The sequence below is a fragment of the Gopherus evgoodei genome, chromosome 5, assembly GCF_007399415.2.
Source record: "Gopherus evgoodei ecotype Sinaloan lineage chromosome 5, rGopEvg1_v1.p, whole genome shotgun sequence".
NCBI classification, from domain to species: domain Eukaryota; kingdom Metazoa; phylum Chordata; order Testudines; family Testudinidae; genus Gopherus; species Gopherus evgoodei.
Window position 1 is genome coordinate 114,543,184 of NC_044326.1, and position 12,626 is coordinate 114,555,809.

Below are 12,626 nucleotides of genomic sequence, written 5' to 3' on the forward strand. Positions count from 1 at the left end.
GGGACGCACTTGGTATAACCCAGGTAATTTGGGAGAATGGAAGGCCATGAGAGCCAATGAAGTCCTCTTGTTCTGAGCCATAGTGTACCAGCTCCTCCATTTTGAGTTTTATTCCTCCATGTTTGACCTCAGGTTGCCCTTGTTGGGAGGGGCCACTCCTACTCCCTCAGTTGCTGGGCAGATTTAACCTTTGGGCGGGAAACTGAACTGTTACTAGGCAGACTTAGCCTTGGGTGGGGACAGTGTGAGTGACAGATACCGTTGTAATGTGTATCAGTTTTGGTTCCAGTATAAATAGTTACCTAAGCTGTTTGTTTCGTGCACTTGATCTGAGTCCTGCGTGGCTCCAGGCGTCTTATTTGAGCTCAAATAAAGTTTGGTTACTTCTCCACCCTGGTGTGTTTAATTGGTTGCGAAGCACACTGGGCAACGGACCCAACCGTTGCCACCCTCCGGCACTTTGCGCCAGCAACAGTTTTTGGCGCCCAACGTGGGGCTTGAGGCAAAATTGTGCCTTGCCCGGACTCCTCCGGCGGCCGGCGGTCGCAGCTGACGCCCAGCGTGCACCGGTGAGTTTACCAGGGGCCTCGACAGAGACGTGTCAGACCGACCTCAGAGGACACAACGGTGCAACGCGATCGTACAGTGGAGAAGTAGAGAGGGAGTAATGGTAGATTGGTTCCCTTATGGAAGGTAGACGTCAGTAGAGAACCAGTCCCTCCAGATTGCGGGGTGTACAGCGAGATAGAGCTGGTCCCCCTTGGACAAGGTAAGACCAGTCTGGTTAATTCCTGATTCTTTTACCTTCTGGTGTCCTAGACTATCTGGAGTGGTTGCCCAAGGCTGGGGACGCCCAGTCGTTGTAATTCCCATTAGACGATAGAGCGTCATATAATGGGTCAAGGGTATGGTATGGGGCAGCAGGAATGGTGTACGCTGCTAGAATGCATTCTAAGGTATTGGAAGGTTTTTGGGTCAGACCCACTCAGGAAACAGCAATTAAAAAGGTACTGTACAGTTGACTGGCCTCAATATCGGCTAGAGGATCAGGAGAGGTGGCCACCAGAAGGATCACTTAAGTATAACACAATCCTTCAGTTGCTTTTATTTTGTGAGAAAACTGGCAAGTGGATGGAACATATGTATGTGCAGTTGTTTATGTTGCTGAGAAGCAGGTCGGATATACTGCGTGTTTGTAATTGATTGCATGATTATGATTTGGATCCAACTGGATCATCGGCTGAGGTTTCCGCGGTTACTGAGAACCCCCTCAAAACTGTAATGTCAGAACCGGTGTCCTTTTCGGCTACTGCACCCCCACCATCTTATGAGTTGATGCGGGATAGGAATATGTCGGTTACTGCGGCTACGGGCCTGTATCCCCTTATTCTTCTTCGAGTGATTGCTCACATCCATTCCAGTTAGGTGTGCGCGTCGCGCGTGCACGTTCGTCGGAAACTTTTTTACCCTAGCAACTCCAGTGGGCCGGCAGGTCGCCCCCTGGAGTGGCGCCGCCATGGCGCCCAATATATATCCCTGCCGGCCCGCCCGCTCCTCAGTTCCTTCTTACCGCCGTGTCGGTCGTTGGAACTGTGGAGCGCGGCATAGCTGTCCTCCACGTCCCTAGCTCTCCTAGTTCTCTATCGTTTATCTATCGTTCATCTCTAGTCCATTATAGTTGTTAATTAGTTGGTTAAGTAGATAGTTAAGTTAAATAGTTGTTAAGTAGTTCTTCGCCGGGGGCTTAGCCCTTCCCGGCACCCGGCGCCAGGCTCATACCTGTTTCGCCGGGCTTCAAACAGTGTGCGGCCTGCAAGAGGCCCATGCCTACCAGCGATCCCCACGAAGCGTGCCTGAAGTGCCTCGGGGAATCGCACAGATCTGACAAGTGCCGCATCTGTAAGGCTTTTAAGCCAAGGACAAAGAAGGAGAGGGATCAAAGGCTCCGGACTCTCCTCATGGAGGCGGCACTTGACCCGACGGCTTCGCAGGCTGTGATCTCAGCGCCGGCACCGGATCGCACCGGCACAGAGAAGACTCCCCGGCACCGACCCTCTCCGGCACCGGAGTCAGAACCAAGGCCGTCGAAGTCCAATACTCCGGCCAGGCAGACCCGGCTAGAGCGCCCGGCCTCGACATCGGCCGCGGCGCCGCCGGCACCGTCGACTCCGGGCCCAGCGGGTCCGTCGAGTCCGGTACCGCCGAGCTCCCCCACGAGATCTGGGGTTGAGATAATGGTCCCATCCACACCGGAGACCTTCGCCTCGGCTCGGGACCTCATAGCCCTGACTGAGCCCACTCGGCTGCCACCCCCGGTACCTCCGGTGCGGGTTGTGTCCAGAGGCAAGCCCATGATGTCGGCACCGCCCAGAAGATCTCGTTCACGATCCAGGTCCCGACGTCTTGGGCGCTCCAGGTCCCGCCGCCGCTCGCAGTCCCGGCACCGCTCCCCTCAGCGGTACCGGTCGCACTCGCGGCACCTGTCGACATCGAGACGATCGCGGTCAGGTTCCAGTCGCCGAGACCGGCACCGCGATTCCAGGAGCAGGTCCCGACGCTACTCGCCGCACCGGTCGACCTCCCGGCACCGAGCCGGTGGCAGGTCCCGGTCTCGGTCGACCTCCCGGCACCGAGCCGGTGGCAGGTCTCGGTCGACCTCCCGGCACCGAGCCGGTGGCAGGTCCCGGCACCGAAGCGGCGCCCGGTACCGATCAGGATCCCGGCACCGCGACAGAACCCGGTCCCGGTCCCGATCCCGGCACCGATATGACTCCCGGCACCGGTCCCCGGCACCGAGACGATCCTCCGTGCCGGCCCGCGCAGACCCTTACCATCCAGGGTCGGCCCCTCCATGGCCCTCTAGACAGCCGTCCGTATCCTCCCAGACGGACAGCGGGTATGCGCTGGGCACCGACTGGCAGACGGCGCTGTTCGGTGATCCGCCGCTGCAGGACCAAGGCCCACAACAGTGGGGATTCTGGACACCCTGGGCATACCATCAGGCCCAGGGCCCCCAGCAGCTCCCTGCTAGGCCGGCGACTGCGGAGCGTAGGGCTCCTGAAGCCTCATTGTCTCGCCCCCCTCCCTCCCCGGAAGGGGAGGAAGGGTCCAAGCAGCAAGACTCTGCTGTGGCTCCTGAGGCAGAGGCGAGGCCTGAGGAAGACCCTCAGTTAGACACTCTCGTGCCTGGGGTCTCCTCATCCTCCTCCCCGGATGAGGCGGTGGCGGGTACCTCCTCCAACAGTCCCCCCCGCTGGATCTCAGGGCGCACCAAGACCTCCTCAGGCGATTGGCTCAAAATCTGAGTCTGCAGGCAGAGGAGGTCTCGGAGATAGAGGATCCAATTGTAACCATCCTCTCTTCTGATGCTCCCACCAGGGTCGCCCTGCCCTTTATACGGACCATCCAGGCCAACGCCAACACCATCTGGCAGTCCCCGGCCTCCATCCCTCCGACAGCGAAAGGCGTCGAGAGGAAGTACATGGCCCCTTCTAGGGGATACGAATATCTCCATGTACACCCGACTCCGGGTTCACTGGTGGTGCAATCAGTGAACGATAGGGAGCGTCATGGCCAGGAGGCTCCAGCCCCCAAATCCAGAGAAGCCAGGCGGATGGACCTCCTTGGCCGTAAGGTGTATTCAGCTGGGGCGCTGCAGCTCAGGGTCTCCAACCAGCAGGCCCTGCTGAGCAGATATGCCTTTAATTCCTGGGTGGCAGTGGACAAATTTAAGGAGCTGCTGCCACAGGATGCTCGCCAAGAGTTTGCGGCCATCTTGGACGAAGGCAAGAAGGTCGCACGCACGGCCTTGCAAGCCTCCTTGGACGCTGCGGACTCGGCTGCCCGTACCCTCGCGTCAGGAGTTACGATGCGTCGCATCTCCTGGCTGCAGGTTTCCGGCCTTCCGCCGGAGCTCCAGCATACTATACAGGACCTTCCTTTCGAAGGCCAGGGCTTGTTCTCTGACAAGACAGACCCCAGACTCAAGAGTCTGAAAGACAACCGGGTCATTATGCGGTCCCTCGGGATGCACAGCCCCGTGACGCAGCGTAGACCCTTTAGGTCGCAGCAACAACATCAACGCAGGCCGTTTTCCCAGTTCCGCCAGCGGCAGGACCTTTACAGGCGCCGCGGCAGGAACGGAAGGCGCAGGCACTCGGGGAACCAAGGGGGGCAGAACCAAGGCTCCTCAAAACCCCCGCCTGGACCTAAGCCTTCATTTTTAAGGTGCGCCCGAGGGCGCAGTAACAGTTTCCCCTATGGATCCTTCCCCCCCCGTTTTCCAACCGCCTTTCATTTTTCCTCCCGGCGTGGTCCCAAATAACATCGGACCGCTGGGTCTTAAACATGGTGCAGACGGGATACCGCCTGCAGTTTGTTTCATTTCCTCCTTCCCGCCCTCCTTCCTCGTCCCTCTTCAGGGACCCCTCTCACGAGCAATTCCTTCGGCAGGAGGTGCAGACGCTCCTCAGCAAAGGAGCTATAGAGACGGTTCCGGAAAGCGAGAAAGGCAAGGGGTTTTATTCCCGCTACTTTCTGATCCCCAAGGCCAAGGGGGGCCTCAGGCCTATCCTCGACCTGCGAGAGCTCAACAAATACCTCGTGAAGTTGAAGTTCCGCATGGTATCCCTGGGGACCATTATTCCATCCCTGGATCCGGGAGACTGGTACGCCGCCCTCGACATGCAGGACGCGTATTTTCACATTGCCATTTGGCCACGCCACAGACGTTTCCTCCGCTTCGTTGTGGGGGCTCTTCATTATCAATTTGCAGTCCTCCCATTTGGCCTGTCCACGGCCCCGAGGGTGTTTACAAAATGCATGGCAGTTGTCGTGGCGCATCTTCGGCGCAACCGTGTCCACGTGTTCCCTTATCTGGACGACTGGTTGATTCGGGGCACGTCGGAACAACAAGTCAACAGCCATGTCCGCGTGATCACCGGCATGTTTGCAAGTCTGGGCCTCTTGATAAACACAGACAAGTCCACCCTGAGGCCCACTCAGAAGGTGGAATTTATCGGGGCCGTCCTGGACGCCACTGTGGGCAGGGCCTCGCTGCCTCTGCAACGGTTCCAGACCATGGTGGCGATCGTTCAACGTTTGCGGTCAGCCCCACTGACGTCAGTGAGGACATGTCTAACCCTGTTAGGCCACATGGCGGCTTGCACCTTTGTGACCGACTACGCTCGGCTCCGCATGAGGCCTCTCCAGCTGTGGCTTATCAGTCATTACAGGCCGGCAAGGCAACCGTTAGACATGTTAGTCACAATCCCCCAGAAGGTCTTAGATTCTCTCGGCTGGTGGCTAGACCAGTCCGTATTATGTGCGGGTCTTCCCTTCCACCCCTCTCAGCCCTCGGTATCCCTGACAACGGATGCCTCAGATCTAGGCTGGGGGGCCCACCTAGGGACCCTGCGGACACAGGGCCTGTGGTCTCAGGAGGAGGTGGGGCTACACATCAACATGTGGGAGTTGAGAGTGGTCCGCCTTGCTTGTCAAGCGTTCTGTCATCAGCTTCAGGGTCGTTGTGTCGCCGTGTTCACGGACAACACGACAACCATGTACTATATCAACAAGCAGGGCGGCACCAGGTCCTCCTCCCTGTGCCTCGAGGCGATACGACTCTGGGACTTTTGCGTAGCCCACTCCATTCACCTCAGGGCTTCTTTCCTCCCTGGAGTACGGAACACGCTGGCGGATCGATTGAGCAGATCCTTCCTGTCACACGAGTGGTCCCTTCGCCCGGACGTCGCTCTCTCCATTTTCCGGAGGTGGGGTGGACCTCTTCGCGTCCAAGGGGAACAGGAAGTGCCAAGCGTTCTGCTCCTTTCAGGGCAGGGAGCCGGGGTCGATAGCGGATGCCTTCCTCATCCAATGGTCGACCCACCTGTACTATGCGTTTCCCCCGTTCCCTCTGGTCCACAAGGTCCTCCTGAAGGTGCGCAGAGACAGGGCTCTCGTGATCATGGTGGCCCCGGCATGGCCCAGGCAGCACTGGTACACCATGCTGCTGGACTTGGCCGTAGCCGACCCAGTTCCCCTGCCCCTTCATCCGGACCTGATCACCCAGGACCACGGGACCCTCTGTCACCCAGACCTGCAGTCGCTGCACCTAGCGGCGTGGCTCCTGCGTGGCTGACTGGTTCCGAGCTGCGCTGCTCCACGCCTGTGAGGGAGGTGCTCTTGAGCAGCAGGAAACCGTCCACAAGAGCCACATATTCGGCGAAATGGAAACGCTTCTCCTGTTGGTGCGTAGAGAGAAATCTCCGCCCTATGGAAGTTTCGGTAACCGAAATCTTAGACTATGTTTGGTCCCTCAAAGGGCAAGGTCTGGCCTTATCGTCGTTGCGAGTCCACCTAGCAGCTATCTCCACCTTTCACCCGGGTGCGGACGGTCACTCCGTTTTTTCTCACCCGACGGTGTCGAGATTCCTTAAAGGGCTGGAACGTTTATTCCCTAACGTCCGTCCCCCTGCTCCGACCTGGGATCTTAACCTGGTGTTGTCCCGGCTCATGGGGCCCCCCTTTGAGCCGTTAGCTACTTGCTCCCTGCTCTACCTCTCTTGGAAGACTGCCTTTCTAGTAGCTATCACCTCAGCTAGACGGGTGTCGGAACTCCGAGCTCTTGTGGTAGACCCCCCATATACGGTCTTCCACAAAGACAAGGTGCAGCTGAGACCACACCCTGCTTTTCTGCCCAAGGTGGTCTCAGCCTTCCACGTCAACCAAGAGATTTTCCTTCCGGTTTTTTTCCCAAAACCTCACTCCTCAGGCAGGGAGCAGCAGCTCCACTCGCTGGATGTCCGTAGGGCCCTCGCGTTCTACATAGAGAGGACCAAACCCTTCCGAAAATCCCCCCAGCTTTTCGTGGCGGTAGCAGATCGTATGAAAGGGCTTCCTATCTCCTCCCAGAGGGTATCCTCTTGGGTTACGTCCTGTATCAGGACCTGTTATGACTTGGCCCATGTCCCTACGGGCCGTGTGACTGCGCATTCTACCAGGGCGCAGGCGTCGTCGCTGGCTTTCCTCGCCTGTGTGCCCATCCAGGAAATCTGTCGGGCAGCGACCTGGTCATCGGTCCACACCTTTGCTTCCCACTACGCCCTGGTCCAGCAGTCGAGGGAGGATGCGGCCTTCGGAACTTCAGTGCTCCGTGCCGCGACTTCTCACTCCGACCCCACCGCCTAGGTATGGCTTGGGAGTCACCTAACTGGAATGGATGTGAGCAATCACTCGAAGAAGAAAAGACGGTTACTCACCTTTGTAACTGTTGTTCTTCGAGATGTGTTGCTCACATCCATTCCACACCCGCCCTCCTTCCCCACTGTCGGAGTAGCCGGCAAGAAGGAACTGAGGAGCGGGCGGGCCGGCAGGGATATATATTGGGCGCCATGGCGGCGCCACTCCAGGGGGCGACCTGCCGGCCCACTGGAGTTGCTAGGGTAAAAAAGTTTCCGACGAACGTGCACGCGTGGCGCGCACACCTAACTGGAATGGATGTGAGCAACACATCTCGAAGAACAACAGTTACAAAGGTGAGTAACCGTCTTTTACTGAGACCGCGATTGCCCGACAGGGAGCTGAGAGGCAATGAGCCACTACCATGCAACTCTACACTCATGTACCCTTTAACCCTGTGGACTTGGCTGCATTTAAAGCACAAGCTGGGGAGTTTTCTACGAACCATAGTCGTTTCATTTCGGTCTTTGAAGGATGTTTGGCTAGTCATAAGCCGGATTGGGATGACTGTAATAGCCTACTGAGAACTTTGTTATCGGAGGTTGAACGCAATCAGGTGGTGTCAAAGGCTAGGGAGGAGGCACAGCGTAGGCATGAGAGGGATCCACGACATGTCCCCAATCCTGAGGAAGCGGTCCCTAGGGGAGACCCTCATTGGAACCGTAATAGCCCCTTGGATTATACTTGTTTGACTGTTTATAAGGAATTACTCCTATATGGTCTCCAACATTTTGTGGTTAGGCATAACAATTGGGCCAAGCCTTATGAGGTATTACAGGAGCCAAAGGAGAGCCCGGTTGCCTTTTTACTGCGTATTCAGGATACCATCAGGCAAAATACTAATGCAAATCCTGATGACCAGGCTACCGAAGCAATAATAAAAGGCATTTTCACCAGCCGTGCAGCCCCTGACATTAAAAGAAAGCTGCAGAAAAAGGAGGATTTAATGGGTATGTCTGTGGCTCAAATCTTGGAGATTGCAAATAAGGCATATACTCTAAGTGATGGAGAAAGGGCGAAAAGGCAGGTCAAATTGATGGTTGCAGCAGTGCAGGCAAATACTGAGGAAAGGCCACAAGGAGGGAGAAGGGGTCAAGGTATGAGAGGCCGTGGGCAAGGGCGTCCAGGCCTACAGGAGAGGCGCTTAGGCTGAAACCAGTGTGCCTTATGTCGCAAGGAGGGACATTGGAAGAGCGAGTGTCCCACCAGGAGACCCATCCCCTTGATGGAAATGGAGGATAAGGACTAGGGGTGTCAGAGGAGATGGACTACCCCACCCCTGGAACCCCGAGTAAAAATGCGGGTGGGAAAGCTGGAGATGGGCTTATTGGTAGACTCAGGAGCAGCGAGGACAGCTGTCAACCAACCACCCAAGCTGCCTGTTGAAAATTCCTTAACCATAATAGGCGCCACTGGGAAGGGAACCAAGTGCTCGGTGTATGCCCCTGCTGAATGTGCCCTGGGAGATAGAACTATTTCTCATCGATTGGTCTACCTCCCTGATTGTCAAACCCCTTTACTGGGATGAGATTTGCTTTGCCGGTTGGGAGCCACTATGCATTTCACCCCAAATGAAATAACCCTCACCCTGCCTCCTGAGAATGCTTGGATGATGATCCTTAAGCTTGAACCTCCAGCTATGCAAGCCCCTGAGTGGAGGCAATGGATAGATCAAGTATACCCACCGGTATGGGCATTGGGGATCCCAGGGAAGGCTACCCATGTAAGTCCTGTTACTGTCCAACTCCTGCCAGGAAAAAGCCCCATGCGAAATCGGCAATACCCGATTAATAGGGAAGCAAAAAGGTGGCTACAGGATATTATAGATAAGTTTTTGAAGTACGGTATACTCAGAGAATGCCAGTCAGCCTGGAACACTCCCATTCTGCCAGTAAAGAAGCCCAATGGTACATATCGGTTGGTACAGGACTTAAGAGCAGTCAATGAGTGTGTCAAGACTTTATACCCTCTTGTTCCTAACCCCTATACTTTGTTGGCCTCTATAGGAATGCAATATACCCATTTCTCGGTCCTTGATTTAAAAAGATGCCTTTTTTACCATTCCTGTTGACACCTCCTCCCAAGAAATCTTTTCATTTGAGTGGGAGGGTAGTAACAGAGTAAAGAAGCAGTTTTGCTGGACAGTTTTGCCAAAAGGGTTTAAAAATTCACCCACCCTTTTCGGCCAAGCCCTGGTCAATGATCTAGAGGAGTGGAGTAATAAATAAATCCTCCTTCTACAATATGTAGATGATCTGTTAATTGCTGCCATAGGAATAACCCAGTGTCTCAAAGCTACTGTGAGCCTTCTAAATTTTGTTGGATTCCGAGGGTACTGGGTAGCTCAGAGTAAAGCTCAAATAGCACTCCCAGGGGTTCGATACCTAGGTTTCCATATAAGACAAGGGGAGAGGCAGCTCTCAAATGAGAGGAAAGAAGCCATCTGTCAGATTCCTCCACCGACCAACCACAAGCATCTTAGAGCATTCCTTGGTATGGCGGGTTTTTGTAGAATATGGATCCCAGAATTCGGACTGTGGGCTAAGCCACTATATGAAGGTCTTAAGGGTACAGAGCAAGATCCTTTCCACTGGTCTGCAGAGAAGGACAAGGCATTCAAAGTCTTAAAGAGAAAGTTAATGGAGGCTCCGGCCCTGGGCCTACCGGATCTCCTTAAGCCTTTTCAGCTTTATGTACATGAACGAAAGGGAGTAGCTTTAGGGGTATTGACCCAACTATTTGGCACCTGGAAGCATCCTGTAGCTTATTTCTCTAAGCAACTTGACCAGGTAGCAAAAGGATGGCCAGCATGTCTACAAGCAGTATCAGCAACAGCCATAGTGCTCGACAAGGCTGAGAAGTTAACTCTAGGGGGAATGGTGCAGGTATATACTCCTCACATGGTGCAGGCCCTTTTAGATACCAAAGGAGGCCTCTGGCTTACTCAAGCTAGGGTAGCTCGGTACCAAGCCAAGCTCCTGGAAAATCCTGAAGTCACCATACAGATCTACTCTTCCCTTAACCCAGCCACCCTCCTACCTGGAACAGAAGAACAGGAACATGATTGTCTTGAAACTATAGATGCTCAGTATTCCAGCCGTCCTGATCTTAAAGACCAGCCGATCCAGAATGCGGATTGTGAACGGTATACAGATGGAAGTAGCACAGTTGTTAATGGACAAAGGAGGGCAAGATACAAGGTTGCAACCCTTCATGATACCGTGGAGGCAGATTCATTGCCCACTGGAACATCAGCCGAACTTGCAGAATTGGTAGCTCTGACCCGTGCAATCGAGCTGTCACAAGGAAAACGAATCAATATTTTCACTGACTCCAAGTATGCTTTTGGAGTGTTGCATGCTCATGCAGGATTGTGGAAACAGAGGGGGATGCTAACAGCTCAGGGCTCCCAAGTTAAATATGGCCCTCAGATTCTCCGACCCTTGGCTGCAGTACAACTTCCCTCAGAGGTGGCTGTAATACACTGCAAGGCTCATCAAAAGGAAGACCAAGATGTGGCAAAAGGGAACACTCGAGCAGATAGAGAAGCCAAATGAGCTGCCACCTTAGAGCCGCTGCAAACTATGGAAGTCTCCATGCAAACCCTCATCCCAGCAGTAGAAGACCTCCCAACCCCTCAGTATACGCCGGAAGAACACAGGTTAGCTAATAATCTGGACTTGAAGCAGAAAGATGGATGGTTTTACACCACTAATAACAAGGTGCTCCTTCCAAAGGCTCTCACCTGGCAGGTGTTAAAAACCCTGCACCAATCCACTCATGCAGGAAGAGAGGCTTTAGTCCAGTTAGCAGAAAAGTATTTCCTAGCCAATGGACTTCGACCTTTGGCAGGTGTTAAAAACCTTGCACCAATCCACTCATGCAGGAAGAGAGGCTTTTGTCCAGTTAGCAGAAAAGTATTTCCTAGCCAATGGACTTCAACCTTTGGCATCCCAAATACAAGCAGATTGTCTGGTGTGCCAGAACAACCACCCTAGATCTGGACGTCAAGAATAACCAGCCACCTTGCCACCCACCCCAGGTCCAGGCTTGGTGTGGCAAGTAGACTTTACCGAACTACCCCGTACCCAAGGATTCCGGTACCTGCTTGTCTTAGTGGACCATTTTTCGGGATGGCCAGAGGCATTTCCATGTTGCAACTGTACTGCCAAGACGGTAGCCCTCAAGTTTGTTAAGGAAATTATTCCTCGCTTTGGATTACCCCAGTGGATGGAATCAGACAATGGGCCCCATTTTGTTTCACAAGTTGTCCAGCATGTGGCTACCGCCCTCTGCATCTCCTGGAAACTCCACACCCCATGGCGACCCCAAGCCAGTGGAGTTGTGGAACAAGCAAACCAAACTCTCAAGAGACATCTTTCAAAAATCTGCCAAGAAGCCAGCTTAAAGTGGACTGAGGCACTACCTCTCTCTTTGCTCCGTCTTCGTGCTCTTCCTCGGGGTTGGCTAGGGTTAAGTCCCTTTGAAATTTTGTTTGGGCGACCATGGCCAATGAATGGAATACCAGTACTGGCAGGAGAGTGGGTGATAGGGGTGTGACGTTATTGAATGTGGTTCTGGTGGGACCCAACTGAGAGTGCCAATTCAGGACCAATTGCTCAAACAGGGCAGTCACAGCCCAAGGCTGGGGTTTTTCCCCAAAGGCAAACCAAACCAGCCAGACAAAAAGGACTTTGGTTTTACCCCACTGGCTAACCACAAGTCACACAAGCAATTTCCTTAGACACTCCAGTCTCCCAGTATCACCACCAGTGCCACTCGTCCTGGGGATGAATGGTTATGAAAACCAATGCCCCAGTAAAAGAAAAAGGTTCTCTCGATCCCAAAGGACCAAGCCCCAGACCCAGGTCAATATGCACATCAGATCTTACCCACAAATCACGCTGTTGCCAATCCTTTAGAATCTAAAATCTAAAGGTTTATTCATAAAAGGAAAAAGATAGAGATGAGAGCTAGAATTGGTTAAATGGAATCAGTTACATACAGTAATGGCAAAGTTCTTAGTTCAGGCTTGTAGCAGTGATGGAGCAAACTGCAGGTTCAAATCAAGTCTCTGGAGAACATCCCCAGCTGGGATGGGTCATTCAGTCCTTTGTGCAGAGCTTCTGTTTGTAGCAAAGTCCCTCCAGAGGTAAGAAGCAGGATTGCAGACAAGATGGAGATGAGGCATCAGCCTTATATAGGCACTTCCAGGTGTAAGAACACTTCTTTGTTCTTACTGTGGAAAATTACAGCAAAATGGAGTTTGGAGTCACATGGGCAAGTCCCTGCATACTTTGCTGAGTCACAAGGCATATCTGCCTCCTCTCAATGGGTCAATTGTGTAGCTGATGGTCCTTAATGGGCCATCAAGCAGGCTAAGCAGA

General features: G+C 54.0%; 1 protein-coding gene across 1 annotated transcript in view; it reads left to right on the forward strand.

Moving 5' to 3' along the window:
• The window catches only part of MCUB (mitochondrial calcium uniporter dominant negative beta subunit), a 109,130-nt gene that overhangs the window by 178 nt on the left and 96,326 nt on the right, over positions 1-12,626 (forward strand). The gene's annotated exons all lie outside the window — the stretch shown is intronic.